The following is an 11905-nucleotide window of genomic DNA, read 5'->3' as shown; positions in this document are numbered from 1 at the left end:
TTGGAAAAGTCATTAGCCTAGGGGTTCACATACCTTTTCCAACCTACACTGTGGATGTTTAAATTATGTTTTCAATATGGACAAGAAAAATACAATTATTTGTGTGTTATTAGTTTAAGCACACTGTGTTTGTCTATTGGTGTGACTAAGATGAAGATCAGAACAAATTTGATGACTAATTTATGCAGAAATCCAGGTAATTCCAAAGAGTTTACATACTTTTTCTTGCCACTGTACGTGCTAGGGGTGTATGTGAATAGATTTCAGGTTGCTAAAATGCTGTCAGTTCCCCTTTAAATTGTCTTGTGGATGAAAGAACGGTCCAAGGTGTTCACAGGCCACCACTGAAACAAGATACACAATTTATTAAGATGAGAACTGAGAGCACTGCATTTATCACTTTGTCACCACACGCAGCGCACAGAATGAAATTGAGGAGCACAGCGAGGAAGTAAAATGTTAAATCACAACGCTTGGAGAGAGAATTTTTCACATACTGTAGCTTTACGGAAAAACATACATTTCAAGTGATTTTCCACATGAAATTATGGGATTTTTCTGTAAAGGGTCAGAGAGCATAAATGGAGGTAGCTTTACCCCAAATTAAGCATACATTTTCACAACTTCAATGTTATTGATTGCTTTTCAGATTTGAATCCGTTTCAGATTGATAACCCACCTGCAGGTGGAAAGGCCGGTGCGATAATGCCGTACATATATTCCTGCATAGTCAGGTGGAGACTATTGTCTCCTGAAGAATCCAGTCTTCCACAAGCTCCACACACCTTGTCAGCCATGTGGGCACTCACTGTCACTGTGACCTCCTGAGAGAGGCTGCATGACACCTGAAGGCCTGACATCCTCTCAATCATCACTGTCTTGTCAGAGACCTTCACTGAGACCTCATTACTCAGCAGGCGGGGAACTCACCTTATTCCCGTTGATCTGTGAACAACATTGAAAAAGTATGGATGGAATAGTATACAATCTCACAATCCTAGATACCGAAGGGAACTGGTGTCATCCATAAACAATCTTTAATAATCTATAAATAAATATACAGCATCTATGAACTCTCCCAAGTGTCATGCTTGCTGTTGACAGTGATGATCAGGTCAAGTAGATGTACACAGCAGCAACGCTCTTGAGGCCAGTCTTCCCACAGGCCTGCAACTTCCCCACCACTCTGAACCACTCTTCCGCCAGAGAATTTTCATCATCTATTAGGTCCCATGGCTGTGATTTCACCACCACTTCCATTGAACAGGGTGAAGGCGCCATCAGTCTCCATCAAACACTTTTTGAGATAGCAGCCCCGGTGACCATTCGTGACCTGGCATCTCTCGTCAGCATTGCACTTGGTCACTTCACATCACCAGAGGCAGTACAGGTACAGAGCTCCTGGCAAATCCTCTGACAACACAGACTCACCAATCTGAGGGAGAGAAATAGGTACAGTACATTGTTATTGTGGCAGCGTTATAATGAGGAAGTTCTTATAATATAGGGACATACAGTATATCTATGAATTTACATTGGATAGTAACTTCTTGGACTAAACATTTACAATAAAATACTGTACATTACAGTATACAAGTATTTTCTGAATTATATACCTGACAATAATGTGTATTGGTGGTACATATTCTTCTTTGGGTAATGTAAACACAACACATTGTTTGTGTATGTTCTAGGGAAACCCCACCTTGTAGGTGTGTTCTTTGTGGTAACAGCTGCACAAGTCCCACTTAAGCCTGTCCCATTGAAGTAGTAGTCTGCATTGCATGCACAACCCTCGGCACCGGTGGTGGGGGAGGTGATCATGTCAGAGAGGCTGGACCATGGGGTGGCGCAGCTCTGGTAGTGGCTGTTGGCAGGACAGTCCAGGGCTGCAAAGGAATAGATTAAGTGATTAGACATGCGATATTGTGTACAGCCTTAACACTCAATACTCCAGACTGCAGGAATCAAAATCACCTTTATTCACCAAGTACATTTGTATGTACCAGGAATTTGACCTGATGAAAAAGTCCTGACAACAATAGTCAGAATATACAGACAGAATATATAGAAAAAAGAAAGCCGAAGAAAGAAATCGGTCCCAATCCACAGATTACTGAATAATTATGACAGAAGGTTGGTGTTCTCCAGTTATAGATGTTCACCCCAAAGTCCTGGCAGTCGATCATGTATGCTGATATGCTTTCACAGAGAACCTTACAGTTCAGACAAGCAGACATCATAGACACAATCTCTGAAGTAAGAGGCGGGGTCTATCACATTGTGGCAGGAGGCGAAAGGACCTTTAGGGTTTGTGATGAGACTACACTCAGCCTCAAATATATATTTTTTCTTAGCGTCACACTTGGGGCAGACTGATCTTCCAGGCTGCCCCAAAGGTCATGAGGTCCATGGTTATTTTCCCATTAGTCAGTTAGAACTCATTTTTTTGGGGGGGAGTTCAAATTGCCACACAGACCACAGGTCTTGTCCCGGTAGTTGCCAGGACAAGACAGTGACGTGGTACACAAGGTCATAGGTGACTCTCAGGCTGAAGTCTGTTGTGATGACATCATAGGTGCCCTCTTGGTAGGCCTTCACTGCTCTGTTGTTTAGATTCACAGGGAGGCTCATCATAATTCCATTTACCTGGATGAATGACATATTAAGTATGACAATGACAACGGGTCAGTATCAAGCCTTACCTAATTATATGCAATAGGTTAGTTAGAAAGTAAAGTTTTACTTTTATTATCCTAAAATTACGATGGAATTGTCTCATTCATTCATCAAAAACAAAAATGGTATGCATACATTTGTCATACCAGTTAAATGGAATTACTAGCCATTTTCATTTCCACTTGATTTTTCCTTAGAACCATGTTCTAAGCCACAAGCTTGGCCACGGATGCCTTTGGATTATTTTACGTGTCGTACCACCACCACAGAGAAGGGCTTGAGGTGTGTGCCCTCTTGATGGCAGCCTTGAGCTGCAGTGTAGGTGCAGCTGCCTTGGAAGTCATAGGTGCTGTTGTCAAAGGTGAAGTAATGTGGGTCGCCTGATATGGAACAAACTCCTTTTCCAACAGGCTGGCAAGCCCTGACGCCCTTCTTCACCTCACACTTCTCATTGGGTCCACAGATGAACTTCACACACTTCACCTGATAAATAACATAAATATTTAATTAAGCTATGAAAATAGCCTTCACATAAAAACATGTATTGTTTGGATGTATGGATTAACACTTGATTTGATCAATATTTTAGTAATTTAGCAGACACTCTTATCCAGAGCAAAGTGCCTTGCTCAAGGATCAGCAGATTTTCCACCTATTCTGCTCAGGGATTTGAAGCAGCAAACCTTTGGTTACTGCTCTTAACGGCTAGGCTACCTGCCGCCCAAGGTCCAAAAAATGTGTTCCTTTGCTAAAACATTTGAATTGACAAACTAAATCATGCATCCATCGATCCAAAATGTTAATACACATACAATTTGAAGTATTTACTGAATGCATGGACATGCTTTACTAATACCAATGCAAACCTACCTTGCCATTGCATGTGCGCTCCTCCTGGCAAGAGTCCATTGGGATGGAAGACTTCTCCATTTTTGTAGTATCTATCGTTGTAAAGACAACCACATTGGGAGAGGGGCACACATTGGTCTCCACTGAGAATTAAACCAAAATCACAAGCCCATCCTTCCTGACACAGAGCCGTTGGGGGCAAACAGGCAAGTAGCAGGGCAACAAATCGCATAGTGACTGGGAGTTTGCAGGGAGTTTGAACTCTGGAGTCAAATAGAATTGATGAAAGCTTGATTAATGAATGTTGGGGGACTCTGAAAAATAATATTGATCAATATGAAATGTCTGACATACAGCAGAAGTCTTTTTTTCTTTTTTTTTCTCCCCCCAATTTCGTGGTATCCAATTGTTGTAGTAGCTACTATCTTGTCTCATTGCTACAACTCCCGTACGGGCTCGGGAGAGACGAAGGCTGAATGTCATGCGTCCTCCGATACACAGCGTGCATCCAACCCAGAAGCCACACCGTGCACCTGGCAACCTTGGCTAGCGTGCACTGCGCCCGGCCCGCCACAGGAGTCGCTGGTGCGCGATGAGACAAGGAGATCCAGCCGTACTGCTTCTTAACACAGCGCGCATCCAACCCAGAAGCCACACCGTGCACCTGGCAACCTTGGCTAGCGCGCACTGCGCCCGGCCCGCCACAGGAGTCGCTGGTGCGCGATGAGACAAGGAGATCCCTACCGACCAATCCCTCCCTAACCCGGACGACGCTAGGCCAATTGTGCGTCTCCCCACGGACCTCCCGGTCGCGGCCGGTTACGACAGAGCCTGGGCGCGAACCCAGGGACTCTGATGGCACAGCTGGCGCTGCAGTACAGCGCCCTTAACCACTGCGCCACCCGGGAGGCCCACAGCAGAAGTCTTTGGGCCTCCATGCAAAGACCACAGCTCTTTTCTGCTGGCATGCTGCAGTGTACGTTTGGAGGCTACTGCATAGTGTGTTCTTGTTACCATCGTATACACAGTCATCAAAGAAGCTGTTGGGATCCACCTTGGCGTGGCAGTTACGGAAGTGATTTTACCACAGAACTCATTGGTCTCAAAGTTATATTTCTGAGTGACAGTTAGGACAATGGTTATTGTCTTTACAGCCATGGACACAACCAGGGATCTCTGCAACTCTCCAGCTCTGACCAAGTTCCCCTGGTGTGGCGACCTGCTTTCCATTCTTCATCTGCATTTCAATGTTGAGTTTGAGGTTGTAGTTTCCACACATGCCACACATTACACCAGCGTAAGTGTGGGGGATGGTGACAAATGACATGGAGTGCCAGTCGTAAAGATACTTTCACTCCAAAGTCAGTGTGAACCACTGCAAAGCCACTACTCAGGTACACTTACACCTTACCTTTGAGCAGTTTCACTGGGAGGTTGGTAATCTCTTCATCTACCTGTAGAAAAAATTTAGAATGTTTTAATATGGGGTGGAATGGATGAATAAATAAGAAATATAGATTTATCTATTTACAACAAACAGTGAATAAAAGTGATTATAAACTGGTGGTTCGAACCCTGAATGCTGATTGGCTCGGGTACGACAAAACATAAATTTTTACTGCTCTAATTACATTGGTAACCAGTTTATAAAAGCAATAAGGCACCTCTGAGGGTTGTGGTATATGGCGTTGCGTCGTGCATAAGAACAGGCCAACGCCGTGGTATATTGGTCATATACCACACCCCCTTGTGCATTGTTGCTTAAATATATCCCAGCATACCTCACCAGAACTAAACCTTTGTTTTCTTTGCTGAGGATAATGGTGTGTCCATAAACAACGACCTCCACCAACTTAGTGCTGTAGCCCCTGGGTCTCAACCTCGCCCTGTGCAATTGGGTCCTCGAATTTCTGACTGGCCACCCCAAGATGGTGAAAGTAGGAAACAACATATCCACTTCATTGATCCTCAACAGTGGGACCCCACAAGGGTGCGTGCTCAGACCTCTACTGTACTCCCTGTTCACCCAAAATTGCGTGGCCATGCACGCCTCAAACTCAATCGTCAAGTTTGCAGATGACACAACAGTAGTAGGCTTGATCACCAACAACAACGAAACAGCCTACAGGGAGCAGGAGAAGGCACTCGTAGTGTGGTGTCAGGAAAACAACCTCTCGCTCAACATCAACATAACAAAGGAGATCATGGAGGACTTCAGGAAACAGCATAGGGAGCACCTCCCTATACACATCGAAGGGAAAGCAGTGGAGAAGGTGTAAAGTTAAGTTCCTCGGCGTACACATCATGGACAAACTGAAATGGTCAACCCACACAGACGATGCAACAGCGCCTGTTCAACCTCGGGAGGCTGAAGAAATTCAGCTTGTCACCTAAAACCCACACAAACGTTTACAGATGCACAATTGAGCGCATCCTGTCGGGTTGTATCACCACCTGGTATATGGCAACTGCACCACCCACAACCACAGGGCTCTCCAGAGGGTGGTGCGTTCTGCACAACGCATCACGGGGGGCAAACTACCTGCCCTCCAGGACACCTACAGCACCCATTGTCACAGGAAGGCCAAAAAGATAATCAAGGACAACAACCACCCGAGCCAAATAGCTTCTATCTCAAGGCCACCAGACTGTTAAACAGCCTTCACTAACACAGAGAGGCTGCTGCCTACATACAGACTGTAGCTGCTGCCTACATACAGAAATCATTGGCCACTTTAATAAATAAATCATTAGTCACTTTAATAATGCCACTTTAATAATGTTTTCATATCTTGCATTACCCATCTCATATGTAGTGGGGCAAAAAAAGTATTTAGCCACCAACTGTGCAAGTTCTCCCACTTAAAAAGATGAGAGAGGCCTGTAATTTATCATAGGTACACTTCAACTATGACAGACAAAATGAGAAAAAAAATCCCAGAACCACACGGGGGACCTAGTGAATTACCTGCAGAGAGCTGGGACCAAAGTAACAAAGCCTACCATCAGTAACACACTACGCCGCCAGGGACTCAAATCCTGCAGTGCCAGACGTGTCCCCCTGCTTAAGCCAGTACATGTCCAGGCCCGTCTGAAGTTTGCTAGAGAGCATTTGGATGATCCAGAAGAAGTTTTGTGAGAATGTCATATGGTCAGATGAAACCAAAATATAACTTTTTGGTAAAAACTCAACTCGTCGTGTTTGGAGGACAAAGAATGCTGAGTTGCATCCAAAGAACACCATACCTACTGTGAAGCATGGGGGTGGAAACATCATGCTTTGGGGCTGTTTTTCTGCAAAGGGACCAGGACGACTGATCCGTGTAAAGGAAAGAATGAATGGGGCCATGTATCGTGAGATTTTGAGTGAAAACCTCCTTCCATCAGCAAGGGCATTGAAGATGAAACATGGCTGGGTCTTTCAGCATGACAATGATCCCAAACACACCGCCCGGGCAACGAAGGAGTGGCTTTGTAAGAAGCATTTCAAGGTCCTGGAGTGGCCTAGCCAGTCTCCAGATCTCAACCCCATAGAAAATCTTTGGAGGGAGTTGAAAGTCTGTGTTGCCCAGCAACAGCCCCAAAACATCACTGCTCTAGAGGAGATCTGCATGGAATGGGCCAAAACACCAGCAACAGTGTGTGAAAACCTTGTGAAGACTTACAGAAAACGTTTGACCTCTGTCATTGCCAACAAAGGGTATATAACAAAGTATTGAGATAAACTTTTGTTATTGACCAAATACTTATTTTCCACCATAATTTGCAAATAAATTCATAAAAAATCCTACAATGTGATTTCCTGGATTTTTTTCCCTAATTTTGTCTGTCATAGTTGAAGTGTATCTATGATGAAAATTACAGGCCTCTCATCTTTTTAAGTGGGAGAACTTGCACAATTGGCGGCTGACTAAATACTTTTTTGCCCCACTGTATATACTGTATTTTTATAACCTGCCCAGGGACTGCGGTTGAAAATTAGCCGGCTGGCTAAAACCGGCACTTTTACTGAAACGTTGGTTAATGTGCACTGTCCCTGTAAAAATAAAATAAACTAAACTCCAACAAACTATTGCATCTTGCCTATACCGCTCGGTCATCGCTCATCCATATATGTATATATTCTTATTCCATCCCCTTACTTAGATTTTTGTGTATTAGGTAGTTGTTGTGGAATTGTTAGACTACTTTTTAGATGTTACTGTACTGTCAGAACTAGCCCAAGCACTTCGCTACACTAGCAATAACATCTGCTAACCATTTGTATATGACCAATACAATTTGGTTTAATTTGAATGTTCAATAGTCACCCTTGGGAGAATCGCTGTTGCTTGATACACAATATGACACATTTGATTGACATACCTGGGTTAGGAGAAGCAGGGGATCTGTAGCCATTGGCATAAGCTCCAACAATGTTGTAGATAGCCCACGCTATCCCCCATTCGCTATCTTTATGTAGTGTTGTGTTTCAAAAGGCCTTTTGCCTTTCGGTAGGCTGTCATTGTCAATAAGAATGTGTTCTTAACTGACTTGCCTAGTTAAATAAATGAAATAAATAAAGATCTCAGCCCATGAGTACTCGGTTACGTCCACTTTTTGCCACTCGATGTTAATGGGGATTGGAAACTTGTCCACCGTGAACCCACCAAGGTCCTTAGTGCAAGCCATCATTACGAGTATGTTGTTGAAGCCAGCTTGCCCCTCTAGAAAGCATGAAGTGCTGAATTGATCAGTTGGTAGAATGGTGAACAGAAAAGGGTCGTAGTATTGCTCCTTTCCTACCTCACCTCCGTTGAACTCATACAGGATCTGAATGCCTTTGTTAGCGCTCAAGTAATAGGAATTTGGCCAGGTGACAAACGTTTGTCCTGGGAACATTGGTAGCATAATGGAATCTAGACCAGTTTGACTCAATTTAACTTGAGCGAACTGAGATGTTTGGATGTTAAGGCTATAATATCTGTTGATGTCTTTATGGAAAAGTAGGGGTCCAACAATGACTTAATTCCCCCAACTGTTAATGAGCTGGAGCTGCTCATAGACGGGGTTGCATCCAGTATATTTCTCAGTACAGCTGTGTCCTGATACAACTCCTACTGGGAGCTTAGAGATCACGTTGGAGCCACTCCGATCAAACTGGCTCTGAATCTGTACACTCTCAAAGGGCTTAAGGTCGATTGTCAGCTTGCTGCCTGCATGATACTTTTGCCTTGGAATGTCACCAGGGCAGTCAGATAAACCTCAACCCCAAAGTTATTCTCTTTGTAGTTGGTGATGGAAAACTCTTTGGAGAATGTATCACCAGTGATGTCCTTCACAGGGTAAACGTCCGTGGTGTTAGCTGTTTCCTTCTTGTAGTTGAAGGACAACACTGTGACCTCCTGGGAAGCTTCGATCAGGACAGTGGGGAGGTTCTTCTTGCTGCCAATCAATGTCCACACATTCGGATAGGTCAAAGATCACGCCTTTACCATGGTCAACTGTCTTCTCATAGACCTTCCCAAGGGCAGTTATCTTGACCTTAGTGGGGTGGAGGGAGGTGGGGGGAGCTACCACTTCAATATTAAAGCTTGAGCCTTTATGGTCTTCCAAATAATTTTGCATGAAAGCTGTGGCAAACTCTTTCCCTGCTGGCCCATCAGAGCAGACTCCCAAAATCTTTTTTTTCTTCAAAAATCCTATCTATGGAAAACATGTCTAGTTGACTTAGGATAAGAACCAAGCAAGCCACCAACATAAAACAATATCTATTTCTAATGCAACATAAATTCTGAAGGTAAACTTGATAGTGCATTTAAGGTACTGCTAGATAATGACAATATTATGATTTGGTGAGGGAGAAAAACATTTATCTGCCTTAGTTTAGTCTGTAGACAAAGACGAACCTTGGTAAATTTCATGGAAAAAACACTCCACATGAAAAAATACTACAGTTTACTACAGTACTGTATACTATAGAATTGTAAAGCATTCTGTAGTAAAGTGTAGTATAATGTAGAATACTATAATACACTCTTGTATCCCTCAATCATGTAGTGCTTACTATATCATGTTGTTGAATACTGTAGAATACTTTACTAAATACTGTACTATCCCTCGATCATGTGTAGTACTTAGAATTTAGTATACTACAATATTATTCACAAAAAACACTGTAGTAAATACTATAGTAATGTCCACAAAAACACTAGTGTCTGCAAAAACTCTACAGTTTTTTTAAAACTATAGTAATACTACAGTATTTAATTTACATATACCCCACCCATTCCCCTCCGCCATATCTCAATTTGTGCCACCCATGAGTGAGAAAGCTACATGCCAAGTATCCGTTCAGATGCCAGTCCTATGCCAGGTTATGGAAAATGTGCTCTTTTAGTGAGTTTCCTCAAGGAGAAAGCCTCCACTTCTATGTCAAAGATAATAAAACAAAAACACTATAGTATTTACCACAGTCATGCCTGCAAAAACACTACAGTAAATACTAGTGTAGTACTACTGCCAAGTCGGCAAAATCACCACAGTAAATACTACAATATACTGTATAAATATAATAATATTTATACTATATTATACTATATTATGTTATATTATGTTTTCAAACTCTCACTCAGTGCAATTAATTGTTATTCCTGACAATAACAGGACCTGACCTTACTCTCCTCCAGTTTTGTCTACACAAAATAGTTTGGTCGCAATAAGATTTTTTTTTTGCTTGCTCACTATCTAGTACTTTCCACCAAGCAGGAGAACTGTGAATCATTGCAGTGACCCCTTCATCCTTATGGCAAAAAAAGTATGATTATCCCCGACACCATACAACAGCCTCTCTTTGAAAAGAACAGGAACTAATAAGCACTAAAACACATCTAAAAGCCATGCCAAATGGATTCTAATTTCAGACCTACAGGACTAGACCTACTAGTCAACAAACATACAAAAACTCTGAAATCGCTTACTTGAATGACTGGCTACTGGCACCATTGTCAGGTGCCACCTGCCAGGACAGGTGTCACCTCTGTACATGGCAAACCCTTCTGTCCAGATGTTATCACATCTCATATCGACTGGGTGGGGTTCGGGGAATACATCAACACAATCCAGATGCTTGGTTGCTGTTTATGTGTATTCTGTTCCATAGTAACTCAAAACCATTTGCTATATCCACACCAATGCAGAGGTTAAAGGTCCAATGCAGCAGTTTTTACCTCAATATCAAATAATTTCTGGGCAACAATTAAGTACCTTACTGTGATTGTTTTCAATTAAAACAAAAATACAAACAAAAATAGCTTGTTAGCAAAGAATTTTGCCTGGATTATGTGGGAGTGGTTCAAGTGGGGAAGGGAAAACTAGCCATTATTGGCAGAGAGATTTGGAACTCTTTCCTATTGGTCTAATAACCCCATCCCATCAAAACAGACTGTAATTTCAGGCGGTCTTTTCAAACAGCTCTTACACTAAAATAGCATTATAATAATTTTCACAGTTTTATTCCAATCTCATTGTGTGGAAATCTACACTAAGTGTACAAAACATTAGGAACACCTGCTCTTTCCATGCCATATAGACTTACCAGACGAATCCAGGTGATAGCTATGATCCCTTATTGACGGCACTTGTTAAATCCACTATAATCAGTGTAGATGAAGGGGATGAGACCAGTTAAAGGATTTTTAAGCTTTGAGACAGTTGAGACATGGATTGTGTATGTGTGCCATTCAGAAGGTGAATGGGAAAGACAAAAGATTTAAGTGCCTTTGAACGAGGTATGGTAGTAAATGCCAGGCGCACCGGTTTGAGTGTGTCAAGAACTGCAATGCTGCTGGGTTTTTCACCCTCAACAGTTTCCTGTGTGTATCAAGAATGATCCACCACTCAAAGAACATCCAGCCAACTGTGGAACGCTTTCGACGCCTTTTAGAGTCCATTCACTGACGAAGTGAGGCTGTTCTGAGGACAAAGGAGTGTTCCTAATGTTTTGTACACTCAGTATATATAAAAACACAAGAATATCACATTTTTGACTGCACCTGGCCTTTAAGAAAAGCATACTGATGCATATGAAAAATAGATACACTGATTACATTTGGTAGCTTCAGAAAATGTGTATTGTAATATTCAGTAGATGTTATATCTAATGGCATACAATCCCTAACAAATATATTGCAGTTAAGTTGGTCTTTCAAAGCACAACAAAATGCGAGTGTCCAATAGCTAAATGTCCAGCAGCTAAAATGGTGAGGAAACTCCTCTCTGTGCAAAAGGTAAATTTCAGAATATTGGATGTTGTGTATTCCTGGAAATAATCAGAAATCTTGCCTTGCCAAATGTCACAATTAATTAATTAATGGAACGACATCAAACATATGGAAAC

General features: G+C 42.4%; 1 pseudogene; it reads right to left on the bottom strand.

Moving 5' to 3' along the window:
• Window positions 1–282: 282 nt before the first annotated feature.
• On the bottom strand, window positions 283–9431 carry LOC149970308 (IgGFc-binding protein-like; annotated as a pseudogene).
• Window positions 9432–11905: the final 2474 nt, after the last annotated feature.

This window comes from Oncorhynchus mykiss, chromosome 30, assembly GCF_057628025.1.
Source record: "Oncorhynchus mykiss isolate SJ-2025 chromosome 30, ASM5762802v1, whole genome shotgun sequence".
NCBI classification, from domain to species: Eukaryota; Metazoa; Chordata; class Actinopteri; order Salmoniformes; family Salmonidae; genus Oncorhynchus; species Oncorhynchus mykiss.
Note: the sequence above shows the minus strand (reverse complement) of the source record. Positions and strands in the feature narration are given on the sequence as shown.